This window comes from Zalophus californianus, chromosome 1 (assembly GCF_009762305.2).
Source record: "Zalophus californianus isolate mZalCal1 chromosome 1, mZalCal1.pri.v2, whole genome shotgun sequence".
In the NCBI taxonomy this organism is placed as follows: domain Eukaryota; kingdom Metazoa; phylum Chordata; class Mammalia; order Carnivora; family Otariidae; genus Zalophus; species Zalophus californianus.
In genome coordinates this window covers 43,444,217-43,463,181 of record NC_045595.1, presented here as the reverse complement: position 1 = coordinate 43,463,181, position 18,965 = coordinate 43,444,217, and positions in this window count along the sequence as shown.

Sequence of the window (18,965 nt, the reverse complement as noted above, 5' to 3'; positions counted from 1 at the left end):
GCAGTGATTGTGTTAAAGTAGCTTTTTCTTTGAATTAAACCCTAATTAAAAGAGTAAAAATAGAAATGATGATAGCATGTAGACTGAACGTAACATAGCCATTCAGCAATGCTTTATTTACAGTAATTTTTCATGTATACAGAAAGTAATTAATAATCTGAAGTGTCAAAAATATAATTGAGAAAGAGTAACAACAGCAGCAAAATGTGAGCTCAAAATCTGGACTGAGTCATGGCTGAGTCACTCCACCCTAAGTAAACTTAGCAGGTCCTCCTTAGATCCCTTTATGCCTTGAGTACTGATTCAAAGAAATTTGTAAGACATAAAATTATTGCTATTGGCAGTCAAATCAATAGTCTAAAATCAAGAAGGAAGAGAAAAATACTATACAATTGTCCTCAACAACTTAAAACATTCATTTTTACATAACATAAATTTGGAAAAATAAATCCATATTGGCTGATGTGATTTTCCTTGGTCTCCCTACCTCCCCATAGCAGAGAGAGGCTCAAGACAACATTTCAAATTAAGCCTTCTCCATCCCCGAGCTGGAAGACAGGTTGTTGATTCGCTTCAGTGACGCTGCTTTTTGGCACTGTGAAAGCTGTCTGTACATTGGCCAGTACACGAATAAGCCATGAGAAAAAAACATCCACCATGTATAAAGTGGGCCCTCACAGCCAGAGAGAGGAAGAACAAGAGGAACGCTCAGAACAAACATATCACAAAATTGAGCTGTAGGAAGCAAAAGATAACAACTGGAGCAAAAAAGTAGTCAGGCCAGGGGATGTCTAAGCCAGCACAAAGAAACATTTTAGAACTATAATATCTGAATTTGGCAAAAGCACTCAGTAGGCAAACAGAAAGCCAACGTATTAAGAAATAGTAGTAACAAGGACAAAAATAATTCAAAATAAACTTTCCAAAAATTAAAACAGTTGTCATTGCAAATACATAGAGATGGATGGATAGAACTCTGATAAAGTGATATTTAAATAAGTTCAAAGTTTGGCTCTGATATAAGAAGACAAGTGGTTTCATTTCTTCATCTGAAAATGGAAACTATATCTACTCTGTCTTCCCTACAGAGTGGTTGGGAGAATCATATGAAGACATCTCAAAGTGCTTTGAAATTTGCAAACTGTTACAAAAATGTGATGATGATGATGATGATGATGAAGAAAATATGGCACACAGATGGACAGGGCTCCTCGTAGAATATAATGCTCTCTGGAAAGTTGAGTTATGCTGGTGGTAGAAATGTAAAGCCAAAGTAGTGAATTTATTTATGTATTTATCAGCCATAAATACCAAAACATATTTTAATAGAAATGAAATATCTTACAAAGCAGGGTGAAATAAACTTTTAACAGTTTTCTTTCTTGATTGGGTGTAAATGTTAGAGTCAGGACCACACGTCAAAAAAGTGTGTTTTTTTGTAATTCAAATTTAGAAAATATTATTCTAGGAAATGCAAGATGAAGGGAAGTTTTTCTAAGAAATAAATTGTTGGAAAATACTTTTTTTTTTCTTAAGAATATGCTTCTCGGATGTGAGAAATTCTGTCAGGAAAAAGAAATATTTTGAATTTGAACTTTCCTTGATGTAGCTTCTGTTTTGGGTCACAAGAAATGGAAAAAGGTCACATGATTATTCCCTATTCCTTTCTCCTTCAATTGCAATTGATTTTTATTAGTAACCATGAGCATCAGAAAAAGAGTTTCTGTTTCTATTAATGAACTGAGGTGTGCAGGTGCATATGATAATGTTCATATGAATCAGGGCTCTAAAGTGTGCCAATTCTCCCCAATTTTCTACAATATTTTCTGTTTCTTATCATTATGACTAAATAACGATGGCAAAACTAATGATGCCATTATCTTGTAATTGGGAATTGAGGCTGTTTAGCAATGATAAAGCATGCATTGAGCAGAGTTAATGGGCCAACCAGGCAGCCCCACTGGGTAGCTAGTCCACAGAGCAAGAAGACTGAACATTTGCAAGGTTGGATGTTGTTCATAAAAGGCAGTGAGCATCAGGAAATGTTTCTTCCTGATTATTGTCTACTGCTCTATCAGCCTAGGGAAAGTTAATAGAGCTCAAATAAAGATTTGAGGCAATTCTTGATGTAAAATGTAAAGAGCCCTTTTCTTCATGATTCAACCATTTACAAATATCTCATTGATATTAGTTTCTATAAAATAATTCATTGTTTTAATCCAACCATATTCTGTACATTTTACTTCCTAATTTGTATGGGGATGATGTTATAGATTTTAGGGCCATAAGGCATATGTGTTTGCTTATGATACTTGTTCCAGCATAGTCCCTGGAACATAGTAGGTGCTCAGTTACCTATTGGTTCAATCAATTTACTTACACTTTTTATAAACAAAAACTAAAGTAATACCTATGCTCAGAAAAATACCATTGCTCAATTTAGTGCAAGAAAACTGAAATTCTTGGGGATTTTAACATTAAGAATATGTTTTCCCCACACCAGTCAGGTTACAATGAAAGCAGGATTCTGTTGATTCAGAAAAAAAGACTAGGAGCCATAGAGAAAAAAAGCATGTACAGACTAGCTTACCCCTGAAACTGTTCCCACGATTCTGATGAAGCAATAGCAGGAGGCATTCCCCAAAGGGGCCATTGCCTTTTTACAAACAAGCCATGTTCTATAATTTTTTTTTCACCCAGGTTAAGAGAAAAGTGAAATGTCATTAGCATTATTGAAACAATGCCTCCCATTTAGTAATAATAATAATTATTTTTTGAGGTTTTATGCCAGGCATTATGCTAAACACTCTAGATGAATTATTTTATTTGATCCTCACAACAATCTTGTGAAGGGAGCTTTATTAGCTTCCCCATTTTTCAATTTGGAAACATGGGGCTTAGAGAGGGAAAGTTAATGTGTCCAGGGATATATTGTCAGTAAATGAAAAAAAAAAGAGAGATTAAGAGAAGTCTGATTCAATTCCATGGTGTTCCCATTTGACCATATCACAGCACATCATGCAAAGTCCTTTCTGTGCATTGCTTCAAGTGAGTCCCTCAATGTTTCTTCAGTTAGGTTGAACTGGTGTTGTGAGCTTCATTTTACAGACGGAGGTTTAAAGAAGTAAATAACTTGCCTATGATTTACACAGCTATCAGATCACAAAAACAGGTCACAAACCATCTTTTCCCTCTCAGAAGCCAGTGTTCCAGGATGTGCAGTGCATTACATAACTCCTACACAATCCTCAGGCCAAGCCTTCAGCACTAAATGTTAGAGGAAAGGTCCTCATTTACGAAACCTCTAAATGCCTTCCTTCCTCTAAGAAGGGACATATTCACCTCTGTGTCATTCTTTCCTTCCAACAGGAGAGGATGATGCAGCCTGGGCCCAAGGCTACCTCTCTTGTCTCTTTCAATCTCTTCACTTAAGTCCTTTTTCCACTCTCTTCCCACACAGATCTGAGTTGATGCATTCATTTTTTCAGGTCATTTTAAGGTGGATCTGTTATCACAGCTTCTAATTTTACAGAATGTGAAAGGACATTCTGCTCTCCATTATACCCACCAGAATGGTTGCTCTTCATCCTATAATCCCTGGGAGGCACCTCTCTGTGGTTTGGGGTTTTAGACATTAGAGGAAGCAGCTGTGAATACAGTAACATTCACCCAGTTGCTACTGTCACTCTAATAACCACAGAAGCAAGCTGCACCACATGCTACAGAAGCAGAGAGTCATAGCACAGATCCTGGGGACCTGGGGGTGCATGCAGCAGCCAGGGACAGCCCTATTAACCTTCTCCAAATCTCTGATTTTTTTGTTGTTGTTGATTTCATTCAGGTTGCCTAAATTAAAATAGTATGTTCCATACTACTCCAGAAATAATTCAGCCAAATGGTAGAGGTCAACACAAAACTTCTGACAAACATGTTTCTAACCAGGGAGGAGATTCAAATACATTTTCCCTCCATTGGATTTTCCAGGATTTAAAAATATTTTGGCCTCTATTATAGACATGTGTTGACACATTCTGGGCATGTAAATAAAGAAACAGTGAGAGTATAATCAAGTACTCATGGATGTGTATGTTTGTAGCTGGGCATATAGATACCACATAGGAGATTTTATTATAATTCTTCTTAACCTAGGAACTTTTACAGATGGAGACCTGACTGAGATCCCAGGGAAGCTATCACAGATTATGAGAGTAATACAGCACTGCCCCAGGCCCATGTAGATAAAGGCAAGTCAAGTGTCAGCAAGGGGAAGGCTAAAAATGTGACAGATGTAAGGAATTGAATGGTTTCTTCTTTTTTGTTACTTATTTTTTTCTTCTTTCCTCCCTTTTTCCCTCCTTTCTTCTGCATTTTCCTTTTTGAGCTAACACTGATTAGGAAGTTTCTGTCTCCTTCACCTCTGTTGTTTGATGAGAAAAGTTCATTTAAGAATGCCTTTATAATTTTTTTCTTATAAACATATTTTTCCCTACTCCTTTTAAATAAACTAAATCAAAGAACCCTGACTATAGGTTACTATTCAGGATATCATGGAGACTTAGTTCCAACCATTCATGTGTCCCTCAAACCATTGATTAATTACCTACTGTATTTTGAGCAGTTTCTGAGCATTGAATAATGATTCTCAAACAAGCATTACTGACAATCAATGAGTTTCTTATCAGAAACTTACTTTTGTACTTATTTTCACTTACATATTCCAGAGACAATTAATCATTTATTTACATTCTAGAGAGCCCTGGTATCATTTTATTAAGATATACCATTCCAAGAGGGGTAGTCTTGCCATTATGGCTAATGATCTGTGTTCCAGTTGAAGGAATACTTTGAGTCTGCCATCTTATTACAATGTTTTGCTGAAAGAAAAAAAGACGCTAATTTAACAAGAACCCTGCCATTAGGAAGTGTTCAGTTTATAGCAGATATTACAATCTGGAGATGACCTTTATTCATTGTCTGACTTATCACAAGTAAAATGTGGTATGAAGTTTAATAATCATTTTTCAATGGTAATTTACAGTGATAATCTTATCTGGGTATTGAAAAAATTTTTTAAACTACGGAAGGAAGTTATCATTAGTGGCAATAATAATGGTGCTAGTAATACAAAATGGAAGCAAGAGGAAGAGAACTTGCACAAACTTTCACCCCCACAACTACCCCACCCCCTGGGAGCAACTATACCTACCTTCTCTGTTTCCATTCTTCTTACCTAAGATACATTGTCCATAGACTAATCCTCAACATGTGTACAATGTGCCAAACCTTCTCATCTATTCAAAACCATCACTCTAGCAAATCCTCTCCTTCTCTAATTATCACTGCTCTCCTCTCTCTATTGAATCATGCCAATAAGTGTATAAATACTGTGTTATTCCTGATTAAGCTCCCCTGTTCTAGTTACTGCGATTTTATTTGCTGTCATACAGCTTTTTGAAATAGCTTATATATTCTGGCTCAGTGAGATGCTTACCCTTACCACCCTCTCCCCGACACAAAGTTGGCTAGTTATGGTAGCTGTGATTTCATATTAATGAACCCAAAGTCAACTCTAAGCCATCTTATTGATCCAGCAGCAACATGTGCCACAGCAGAGATCCTTATTCCCAGAAATACTTTCTTCTTTTGACATATTAAATCTCTTTTTCTTCCTTTTCTTCCCCACCCCTTCCTCTTCTTCCTTCTCCTCCTCTTCTCCTTCTCCCTCATTGGCAGCTTTTTTTTTTTTTTTTTAAAGTAGGCTCCACACCCAACGTGGGGCTTGAACTCACAGCCCTGAGATCAAGAGTCATATGCTCTACCGACTGAGCCAGCCAGGCGCCCCATCATTGGCACCTCTTTCTAAATATTTTTCTCTTTTCCCTGACCTCTTAATGGTGGATTCCTCCAAGAATCATTTCTGGGACTTCTCTACCTATTCCCTTTGTGACCTCATACAGTCTGAAGGCACTAATCACTATTTGTATGTTAAATATTAACAAATTTACAAGTACAGCCTGGATTTCACTGGTGTATTCCAGATTTCTTCCTTCCTCTTTTTGCTTGATACTTCATGGATGCTAACATATATCTCAAGCCAAACATACTCACATCTGAGTCTCCACTCTTTCCCTTAACACCTTCTTCAACTATATCATAGCTAATGACAAGTCAATCTTTGCAGGTACTCCCTAAATTGAGTCATTCTTGATACATCTCTTTTTCTCACACCACATAGTCCATCATTATTCTGCTGGTTCTACATATCCAAAGTCAAATTTTTCCCCACTGCTAACAATATCAACTCTCCGTTACACTAGTATAAACACTATCTCTGCATCTACTCTTGATCATCTTTCACCTTTTTCAGTTTTTTCCAAACACAACAACCAGTAATCCTTTCATAAACACCAATGACTCCTTTTTTCAGAGTAAAACCCAAGTCCTTGAAGTAGCCTCTAAATCATAAAATAATCTGTTTCCTCCCCTCCTCTGTTACCTAACCTCTTCCAATATTACTTTCCACATATTCATTCCACTCCAACCACAATTTTCTCTTCTTTGTGCCTCAGGCACACAGGACATATTTCTATCATAGTACTGGCTAATCCATCACACAGGAATATCCTTCCCACAGATATAAACAGCATTGAAGACTCATTTCCTCACTGCTTTTTAAAATAAAATTTATATCTTAGAATAGTTGAAGATTTATAGACAAATTGTGAAGATAGTACAGAGAGTTCCCTTATACCCACACTCATTTTCTCCTATTATTAACATCTTACATTAGTATGATATATTTGACACAATTAATGAACCATTAATGATACAGTATAATTAACTCAAGCCCATACTTTATCCAGATTTCCTTAGTTTTTACCTAATGACCATTTTCTTTTCTAGGATCTCATCCACAATACCACATACATTTAGTTGTCATGTCCACTTAGGCTCTTCTTGGTTGTGACAATTCCTCAGACATTACTTGTTTTTGATGACCCTGATAGTCCTAAGAATTTTGTATGTGTAGGGTGTCCCTCTATTGGGATTTGTCTGATGCTTTTCTTATGATTTGATTTGTGTTATGGGTTTTTGAGTGGAAGACCACAGGGGTAAAGTGCCATTTTCTTCATATCATATCAAGGGTACATATCCTAAACACAACTCATCAAAATTGTTGTTCACTATGATCACCTGGCTGAGGTAATAATTTTCAGATTTCCCCACTGTAAAGTTACTCTTTTTTATCCCCTATTTGGTACTGCGCTCTCCAGATGGAAGTCACTATGCAGTACACACTTAATAAGTGGGGAGTTATACTCTATCTCCTTGAGGGTCAAGTATTTACATAAATCCTTTGCATGGGAGATTCTTTTGCACAGGATATTTGCCTCTTCTCCCTCATTTATCTATTTGTTCAATCATTTATTTACAACAGTATGGACTCATGGATATTTACTTTCTGCTTTGGATTATAATTCAATACTACTTTATTTAATTTGTTAAATTGTTCCAGGTTTGTCCATTGAGAGGTCTTTCAGTTGGCTCCTATGTCTCTTTTGTAAGTTCCCTGTTTGTGTTTATGTATACATGTATGTGTGCATTTTGAGTAATTCTTTACTTTCTGGGACTACAAGATGCCACAGGCTTGTCTTGTATATATTCTGCCCCAATTCCAGAATCACCCATTTTTCCAAGGAGCCCTTGTTCCTTTCACTAGAGAATCATATAGAAACCAAGAAATGGGTGCTAGGTGTACTCACTATTACCAAGAAGACTGATTACTTCTACACTTTTTCAGCTGACAGAGGAGGGAAATGTATGTCTATATATTAAACTGTGTATATATACATATTTGTATATTTAACCATCTATGTCTATAATAAGATAGATTAACTTCTGGCATGGCAGCAAGAGGGGAATTGCTGACCTGTTCCATAGTGAAACTAGAGGCAAAACAAAACAAAACAAAACAAAAACCTCTCAAAATAGTCCTAAGGGCAAAGGGCAAATGAAGAAACATTTATTCAAGCAAACCTATTAAAATTCATTAAGAAAGTTGAATCTGGAGTATTTGGACCAAGAATGTTACTTGTACCTTAACAGCTCAGCAATGTGGGGAATCCACTCTATCTGTAGCCACAAACACAGGATTCCCTCACCTTCTAGCAAACTTCAGCAAAACTTCAGCATTTCTCATCCTGCCCCAGGTGCCTGTTGCTGAGGCTAAGTCTCAGGAATTACAAACAAGAGGTGGGTGTTCCCTTGTTTTGCAAACTCTCACTCAAGGAATGAAGGCTCTATCTTGAATATGGTGCACTGAGAATACCACTGCCCCAATCTCCTTTGTCTTGGCTCATGACATAGAGATTCCATGCAAGGAGAAGCAAGCCAAAAAGATCTCAACTGCTGCTTCCCACCACTCCACCTGGAGCTCAGTGACTAGATTGTGGGTGTAGAGTAGGAAGAAATTTACCATTGTTCCCATCCCTGGCTTCAGAGCCCTAGCTCAGATTTTGCCTGGGTGAGGAAGCCGACCTTAAAACAGATAGCTGTTATCTTCTCAAAGGAACAGACTTCAATTGCAATAGAGTGTAGAAAAGTTTAAGCATGCAGACATTCTCAAGAACACTAGAGGTTGTGGTGAAAGGAAATTAGGAAGAAATCTGTAGATTTAATGATGATACAGCCTAGATTATAGTCTGGCTAATGTGTAGGGGAGAATTCACTCAGTGAATAAGACTGAGTGGGGCCCTCCTAAGGTCAGAAAAATTAAAATGCACTGACCTCAGAAATTATTCCTTCAAAGGAGACACAATTTAATTAGATTCACTTGTAGAGCAATTTATATTCCAGAAAATCATTGAAACAATAGAGCAAACCGCTGACCAATTAGTGGAGATTAACAGCTGGGTGTGGTCCGGGAAAGAGAACACTACCCAAACCACTGTTATCCTACGATGACTGTGGTCACACCCAGAACTATACATCACAGGCTTACAATTATATATGTTTGAGTGGAAGAGTTAGACTTCACTAAAATCTTCCAGGCAGTCATTAAAAATAAATAAGCATATTATAAAAAACCAAGGACCTTGGCATGGAGAGTGGGTGTGGGAGGGAGGAGGGAACCAACAACAAGTTGCTACAATATATTGTCTAAAAATTCCAGTTTCCAACAAAAACTTATTAGACATGCACAGAAATAGGGAAGTATGATTTTTACATTGGAAAAAAAAAAAAGCAGGCAATACAAACTGTCTGTGAGAATGACCAATTATACACATCCTTAGAGTTTGTTGAGGAAAACTCAACAAACTCTAAGTAGGATAAATTAAAAAAGATAGACAAACAAACACATCATAGTAAAAATGCTGACTGTCAGAGACAAGTAGAAAATGTTGAAACCAGCAAGAGAAAAATAACTTATCACTTACAAGGAGACCCCAATAAGATTAACACCTAACTTCTCAGCAGAAACAATGGAGGCTATTGGGCAGTGGAATAACATGTTGAAAGTACTTAAAGATAAAAACAGTCCACCAGGAATCCTATATCCAGCAAAACTATCTTTAAAAAATGAAGCTGAAATAAAGACTTTACCCGATAAATAAAAACTTTGAAAATGTGTTGCTACCAGAACTACCTTACAATAAATACTAAAGAAAACTCTTAGGACTGAAAGTAAGTGATTCCAGATAATAAATCAAATCCACATGAAAAAAGAGCACTATTTAAGTAATTATGTAATTATGAAAGACAGTATAAAAACATCTCTTCTCTTAACTGATTTAAAAACTCTTGGATCAAATAATAGGTGTACAAGATATTGCTGGTCATATAAATGATACAGAATTGCAATATGTAATATATTTGCAAAAAACAGTACAAAGTAGGAGGGCAGGACCAAAGCTGTATTGGGCTAAAGAAATGTCTGCAGATGGTTCAGTAATAAATATAACAATATACTGTTCAGTTTGTAACATTAATAGGTATCATGTATTTAACCATAACACACAATAAAAGGGGAAAGGGAATAGATCTATATGGAAGTGGTGCTTCTATATGCCACGGGAAGCAAACTAGTATAAAATGAAGTTGATTCTGATAAGTTAAGATGCATAAGATAAATCATAGAGCCACCATTTAAATGTTTTAAATATAGTGAAAAATCATTAAAAAATTAAAATGCTATATTGGAAAATATTCAGTTAATGTAAAAGAAAGCAATAAAGTAGAGGGACAAAAAGAGATATGTACAACACAAAAAGTAAAAATGGCAGACACAAATCCAACTATATCATTAATAATACTAAATATACTTAAACATTCTAATCAAAAAGCAAAGACTGTCAGATTGGATTCAACTTAGTGTCACCAAAGGAGATATACTTTAGACTCAATGATACAAATAGAATGAAAGTAAAAGCATGGAAGAGACCTATCATACATGCAGCATTAGAGTAAAGTAGAATGGCTCTGATACTCACATCAGACAAAATATACTTCAAAACCAGAAATGCTGGAAAGCACTTAAGATGGTGGTGGAGTTGGGAGACCCTAGGCTTGCCTCATCCTTCGAACACAGATAAATATCAAATGATTTTGAACACACAAGAAATGGATTTGAGGACGGAGAGAGAGTAAAAATGCACAACCAGAGCTGAAACAAAAAAACAAAAAACCAAAAACAACAACAACAACAAAACACCACCTCGTAGAAGGTAGGAACTCTGGAGAGTTGATCTGGGGGAGAAGAGCTGTGGGTACTGCAATGGAAGGGAGCCCTGATCACAGAAAGAGGAGCCAAAGAGAAAGAAAGAGAGAAAGGGAAAGAGTGGAATTACACCCAGGGAACTGCACAAGAAAAATTCTCCCTCAACACCACTGATGGGGAAAAGGAGAAGGGTGGACTATCACAAGTCTTTATAAATAGCAGAGTGCAGAGTCTGAAGTTTTAGAGGACTGCAACATTGTCAAGGTCATGCCTGTCAGACTTAGCAGTGCTCTGGTGGGAAAGTAGGGAAGAGACTCAGGAGCAGACAGCGTGGTCTGAGGATCCCCTGGGTCACAGGGGGAAAGGCACTTCCCCTCCTTGGAGGGCCTTTGGGAGAGGGGTGTGGCCTCTCTGGGGACAAGGGACCGGGCAGGTGACATTGAGCTGCTCTGATCACTAGCATAGGATAGGGGGCACTGGCTAAGGGCAGTAAGCCTTAGTACTGGCTTTCTGCTGTGCTTTGCCAGACATTTAAAGAAGAGTTAATACCTATTCTTCTCAAACTGTTCCAAAAAATAGAAATGGAAGAACTTCTAAACTCCTTCTATAAGGCCAGCATTACCTTGATTGCAAAACCAGACAAAGACCCCACGCAAAAGGAGAATTATAGGTCAATATCCTTGATGAACATGGATGCAAAAATTCTCAACAAGATACTAGCAAATTGAATCCAGCACTACATTAAAAGAATTATTCACCACAATCAAGCGAGATTTATTCCTGGGCTGCAGGGGTGGTTCAATATTCAACAAATTAATCAATGTGATACACCACATTTAATAAAAGAGAGTATAAGAACTATATGATTCTCTCAATTGATGCAGAAAAAGTATTTTACAAAATACAGCAACCATTCTTGATAAAAACCCTCAACAAAGTAGGGATAGATACAATATACCTCAACATCATAAAGGCCATATACAAAAGACCCACAGCTAATATCAACTTCAATGGGGGAAAACCGAGAGCATTTCCTACATGGTCAGGAATAAGACAGGGATGTCCACTCTCACCATCACTATTTAACATAGTACTGGAAGTATTAGCCTCAGCATTCAGATAAGAAAAAGAAAGAAAAGGCATTCAAATTAGTAAGGAAAAAGTCATACTTCCACTATTTGCAGACATGATACTCTATGTAGGAAACCTGAAAGACTTCACCAAAATTTGTTAGAACTAATACATGAATTCAGCAAAGTCACAGGATATAAAATCAATGTTGCATTTCAATACACAAATAATGAAGCAACAGAAAAAGAAATCAAGGAATTGATCCCATTTACAATTGCACCAAAAACCATAAGACACCAAAGAATAAACCCAATGAAAGAGGTAAAAGATCTGTATTCTAAAAACTATAAAACACTTATGAAAGAAATGAAAAGGACACAAAGAAATAGAAAAACATTCCATGCTCATGGACTGGAAGAACAAACATTGTTAAAATGTTTTTTTTTTTTTTTCTGTACTACCTAAAGCAATCTACACATTTCATGCAATCCCTATCAAAATACCAACAGCAATACTCAGAGAGCTAAACAAACAATCCTAAAATCAAAAAAGACCCCAAATAGCCAAAGCAATCCTGAAAAAGAAAAGTAAAGCTGGAGGCATCACGATTCCAGACTTAAGCTATATTACAAAGCTGTAGTCTTTAAGACAGTATGGTACTGGCACAAAAACAGGCAGATAGATCAATGGAACAGAATAGAAAACTCAGAAATTGACCCACAATTATATATTCAATTAATCTTCAACAAAACAGGAAAGGATATCCAATGGAAAAAAAGACAGTCTCTTCAACAAATGGTGCTGGGAAAACTGGACAGGATAATGAACCCAGACCACTTTCTTACACCATACACGAAAATAAATTCAAAATAGATGAAAGACCTAAATGTGAGACAGGAAACCATCAAAATCCTAGAGGAGAACACAGGTAGCAACTTCTTTGACCTTGGCTGTAGCAGCTTCTTACTAGACATGTCACTAGAGGCAAGGGAAACAAAAGCAAAGGTGAACTACTGAGACTTCATCAAGAAAAAAAGCTTCTGCCCAGAAAAGGAAGAAATCAACAAAACTAAAAAGCAAACTTAGGAATGGGAGAAGGTATTTGCAAATAACATATCTGGTTAAGGGTTAATATCCAAAATCTGTAAAGAACTTATCAAATTCAACACCCAAAAGACAAATAAGCCAGTTAAGAAATGGACAGAAGACATGAATAGACATTTTTCCAAAGAAGACATCCAGATGGCTAACGGACAAATGAAAAGATGCTAAACATCACTCATCAACAGAAAAATGCAAATCAAAGCCATGATGAGAACCACCTCACACCTGTCAGAATGGCTAAAATCAACAACACATGCAACAACAGGTATTGGCGAGGATGCGGAGAAAGGGGAACACTCTTGCATTGTAGGTGGGAATGCAAACTGGGACAGCCACTCTGGTAAACATTATGGAGGTTCCTCAAAAAGTTAAAAATAGAACTACCCTATAAATACCTCAATATCATAAAAGCTGTCTATGAAAAACCCACAGCAAATATCATTCTCAATGTGGAAAAACTGAGAGCTTTCCCCCTAAGGTCAGGAACACAACAGGGATGTCCGCTATCACCACTGCTATTCAACATAGTACTAGAAGTCCTTGCCTCAGCAATCAGACAACAAAAATAAAAGGCATCTGAATCAGCAAAGAAGAAGTCAAACTCTCACTCTTTGCAGATGATATGATACTTTATGTGGAAAACCCAAAAGACTCCACCCCAAAATGCTAGAACTTGTACAGGAATTCAGTAAAGTGGCATGATATAAAAATCAATGCACAGAAATCAGTGGCATTTCTATACACCAGCAACACGACAGAAGAAAGAGAAATTAAGGAGTCGATCCCATTTACAATTGCACCCAAAACATAAGATACCTAGGAATAAATCTAACCAAAGAGGCAAAGAATCTGTGCTCAGAAAACTATAAAATACTCATGAAAGAAATTGAGGAAGACACAAAGAAATGGAAAAATGTCCCATGCTCACGGATTGGAAGAACAAATATTGTGAAAATGTCTATGCTACCTAGAGCAATCTACACATTTAATGCAATCCCCATCAAAATACCATCCACTTTTTTCATAGAAATGGAACAAATAATCCTAAAATCTGTATGGAACCAGGAAAGACCCTAAATAGCCAGAGGAATGTTGAAAAAGAAAAGCAAAGCTGGTGGCATCACAATTCCAGACTTCAAGCTCTATTACAAAGCTGTCATCATCAAGACAGTGTGGTACTGGTACAAAAACACATAGATCAATGGAACAGAATAGAGAGCCCAGAAATGGACCCTCAACTCTATGGTCAATTCATCTTCAACAAAGCAGGAAAGAATGTGCAATGGAAAAAAGACAGTCTCTTCAACAAATGGTGTTGGGAAAATTGGACAGCCACATGCAGAAGAATGAAACTGGACCATCTCCTCACACCACACACAAAAATAAACTCAAAATGGTTGAAAGACTTCAATGTGAGACAGGAATCCATCAAAATCCTTAAGAACACAGGCAGCAACCTCTTCGACCTCAGCCACAGCAACTTCTTCCTAGAAACATCGCCAAAGGCAAGGGAAACAAGGGCAAAAATGAACTATTGGGATTTCATCAAGATAAAAAGCTTTTGCACAGCAAAGGAAAGTCTACAAAACCAAAAGACAACCGACAGAATGGGAGAAGGTATTTGCAAATGACTTATCAGAGAAAGGGCTAGTATCCAAAATCTATAATGAACTTATCAAACTCAACACCCAAAGAACAAATAATCCAATCAAGAAATGGGCAGAAGACATGAACAGACATTTCTGCAAAGAAGACATCCAAATGGCCAACAGACACATGAAAAAGTGCTCCACATCATTCAGCATCAGGGAAATACAAATCAAAACCTCAATGAGATACCACTTCACACTGGTCAGAATGGCTAAAATTAACAAGTCAGGAAATGACAGATGTTGGCAAGGATGCAGAGAAAGGGGGAAACCTCCTACGCTGTTGGTGGGAATGCAAGCTGGTGCAGCCACTCTGGAAAACAGTATGGAGGTTCCTCAAAAAGTTGAAAATAGAGCTACCCATGACCCAGCAATTGCACTACTGGGTATTTACCCCAAAGATATAAATGTAGTGATCCAGAGGGGCATCGAAAAAAATGAAATCTTGCCATTTGCAACGATGTGGATGGAACTAGAGGGTATTAGGCTAAGCGAAATAAGTCAATCAGAGAAATACAATTATAATATGACCTCACTGATATGTGGAATTTGAGAAACAAGGCAGAGGATAATAGGGGAAGGAAGGTAAAAATGAAACAAGATGAAACCAGAGGAGACAAACCATAAGAGACTCTTTATCTCAGGAAACAAACTGAGGGTTGCTGGAGTGGAGGGGGGTGGGAGGGATGGGTTGGCTGGGTGATGGACATTGGGGAGGGTATGTGTTATGGTGAGTGCTGTGAATTGTGTAAGACTGATGAATCACAGACCTGCACCCAGAAACAAATAATACATTATATGTTAATAAAAAAATATTAAAAAATAGAACTACCCTACATTCCAGCACTTGCTCTACTAGGTATTTACCGAAAGGATACAACAATACAGATTCAAAGGGGTACATGCACACAGATATTTATAGCAGCATTATCAAAAGAGCAAGCTATGGAAAGAGCCCAAATGTCCATCGACTGTTGAGTGGATAAAGAAGAGGTGGTACATTCCAGTAAATGGAATATTACTCAGCCATCAAAAAGAATGAAATCATTGCCATTTGCAATGATGTGGTTGGACCTAGAGTGTATAAAGCTGAGTGAAATAAGTCAGTCAGAGAAAGATAAATACAATATGATTTCACTCATATGTAGAATTTAAGGACAAAACAGATGAAGAGAGGAGGGAAACATACCATAAGAGACTCAATGATAGAGAAAAAACTGTGTTGATGGATGGAGGTGGCTGGGGGTTGGGCTAGATAGGTGAAGGGTATTAAGGAGGGCACTTGTTATGGTGAGCACTGGGTGTTGTATGTAAGTGATGAACCACTGAATTCTACTCCTGAAACCAATATTGTGCTGTATGTTAACTAATTAGAATTTAAATAAAAATTTGGAGAAAAAAAATAAAACCAGAAATGTTACTAAAGATAAAAAGGGACATTTCATAAGGACAAAATCTCAGCAGCAAGCAGAAATAAGCATTTGCTTATTATATATAGGCTGGTTTGGGCTGCAGCAGCTTCATTGGGGGAAGGGGTCTGTACCACATGTTCACTCCTTTTTCTCAACCAGCAGGCAGTCCTGGGTATGTTTTTCTCACTGAGCTGATAGAGTTGAAGCCAAGCAAGTGGTTATACAAGAGGTCTTTTAAGGTGTTGATACAAAGCCGGTTCACTATCGTGTCTGTCTTTATTTATACAATCAAGTCACAAGGCAAAGCCTAACGCCAAGGGGCAGAGACTAATGAATAATAAGTGTATTTAACTTGGACGAACTAAAAAGTTACATTGCAATGTGCTTGAATATAGGAAAAGGATGAAGATTTGGGCCAATACCACAATCCCTTCCCAGGTGTCCATAGCGCACTACCTCCACTATTGAAGTGGTAGTGGCAATGGAACCCCTGCTCCTCAGGGATCCTCTCCCCGCGCCCAATTTTTTAATGTATCAGGCCAGAAACAAAGCTGAAAGCAGAGGGAAACAAGAGAAAATCCCAAGCCTGTGTGAGGATGGCAGTAACCAAGTTTCCATCAGGCTTGCTAACTTGTCTAAAGCAAACAATGAGGTTTCTCTATTTCAGGGATCTTTGCCCATTGCACCTATGTTGGAAGCATCGTGGCTTCCCAACAGAGAGCAATTTCATTTAGTGACCTCCTAACTCAAAGATGAAAACTTTCAAAGAGAGCGGGATGCTATTCTACATTAACAATCAGTCAAACTAAATGTATTTCATATTACATAAAACTAAATTTACTGATGCCATAGGCCATAGGCTGTTTATTTTCAGTATGTAGTAGTCAAATTAAATATTTATTATTCTATTAATCTAATTTTTAAACAAATAATATAGTATAGAGTTGACCCTTGAACAACACAGGCGTTAAAGGCACTGACCCCCATTCAGTCAAAAATCCCTGTATAACTTTTGAGCCCCCCAAAACCCGACTGCTAATAACCTACTGTTGACCAGGAGCCTTACTAATAACAAACAATTAAACCATATTTTGTATGTTGTATGTATTATATACTGTATTTGTATAATAATATAGCTAGAGAAAAGAAAATGTTATTGAGAAGATCCTAAGGAAAATATTTTTACCATATTGTACTGTGAAAAATTCATGTATAAGTGGACCTCACAGTTCAAACTTGTGTGGTTCAAGGGTCAACTGTATTTCCTTTTAATACATCTTCTGCAGATCTTAAATTTTTCAAAAAAGAGAAAAAAGAAAGAGTTACAAGTATAAACAATGAAAAGCTACCACTAACAAAATGACATTTGCTCTCAAATGAACATCTCTTAATAAAATTGCAAAAAGTGAAAATATAATATTTTTCATATGGCATTTGATATAGGACACAAGTATCTGTTGTTATAAAGCAATATGGTTTGAACTTAAATTCTTTTTTTTTTTTTAAATCACGTAGTTTTAGTTCAGCTCATAGACTATGAAAACGTATGAAGGTTACTCTGGTATTCTTACCAAGTATAAAATATGAATCTGGAACATTTAAAAGATAAGACCTTGAGAATTTCATTAAGAGCCCACTGTATACTTCAAATGACACTTCACGTATTTGAAAGTGAATTGAAGCTTGGGTGTTGCAGAAGTGCAAAATCATCCATAAATTATCTATGAATGTGGTAAAGCAAATGAATTCTCAGCCTTCGATTATTTTTAGAGTCTTCAACTCTACAGTCTAACATGCAACTATGAAACAAAACACAGGAGCTTCCTAAAATATACTTGTGTATAATGTAGTTTTTCAGATATCATTTTAGAAATGCTATTTTATATCTGGGACTTCTCATCAAGATAGAAAACTCTTATCTTAATCTATGTTAACTTTGGTACTGTTAATTTCTTAAGAATGTCACCTATATTAAAACACAGAGATGCCAATGTTTTTGCTTAATTATGTGATCTTGATGGTAGACACAAACACCTACACAAACATAAATGAGTAAAAGTTTCTCTATATACTTATTTTATCATTTAGCCAGTTAAATCAATGAATTCATGGTTGGCTAAATTAGTTTGAGTTAAGAACAGATGCATTTTCAGAGGTAGAAATGACTTAAATGATTAGACTCTCCAACTTTCTCATTTTACAGTATGGAAATTGTGCCCAGGGAGGGATGGTGACTTACACAACACCAAGCCAGAACTACAATCCAGATGTCCATATCCAATTCAGCTTTTATCTTTATGGATACAGTTTATGTTTTGGTTAAGATTTTACTTTTCCATATTTAATGATTTTTTTGGTTAATACTTATAGTAACTTAAAGCATCACTGTAGAAATAAAAACTGGAAGCGAAATTCCCTTCCTCCTTTAAAAAGATCAGTGACAGTAAAGAGCACCTATATCCCAACACCAGGCATTTGATTCAGATATTAACTATCCAGATTCTAGAAATTACTTGTTAAAGTGCCAGTTAGAATATATACTCTTTATAATTATTATCCAACTTATCCAAGAAAGTGATATTACAGTAGATGAATGATGGTTACACATGTAATATTATTTTATGGTTACTATTATTGCCTCTGATCTATTTTCACTATTTTATCTATTCCTCCCACATACTGTAAATACATTATTATGTTATCTCAAATTCAGAAATTTTCAATTCTCTTTTTGGCTTGCAGCACTGAGTGATGCTATCCATGTTTATAGTTATTCGGTTCCAATCTACTTCAAACCTCAGATGTGAAAAGATGACATTTCTTACACATTAAGATAAACAGTGCATTCTTCCTATCACTTCAGGGAATATGTTATTCAAATGCTATAATTTTTGCATTTTGCTCTTTATGATATTAATAGCTATGCAGTAAGAAGGTTACTATTGAACTGTCAAGAATGATTTGTTCCCAGATGTTAGCATAATTTGCCAGCTGTCAAATTTTAATAATTTT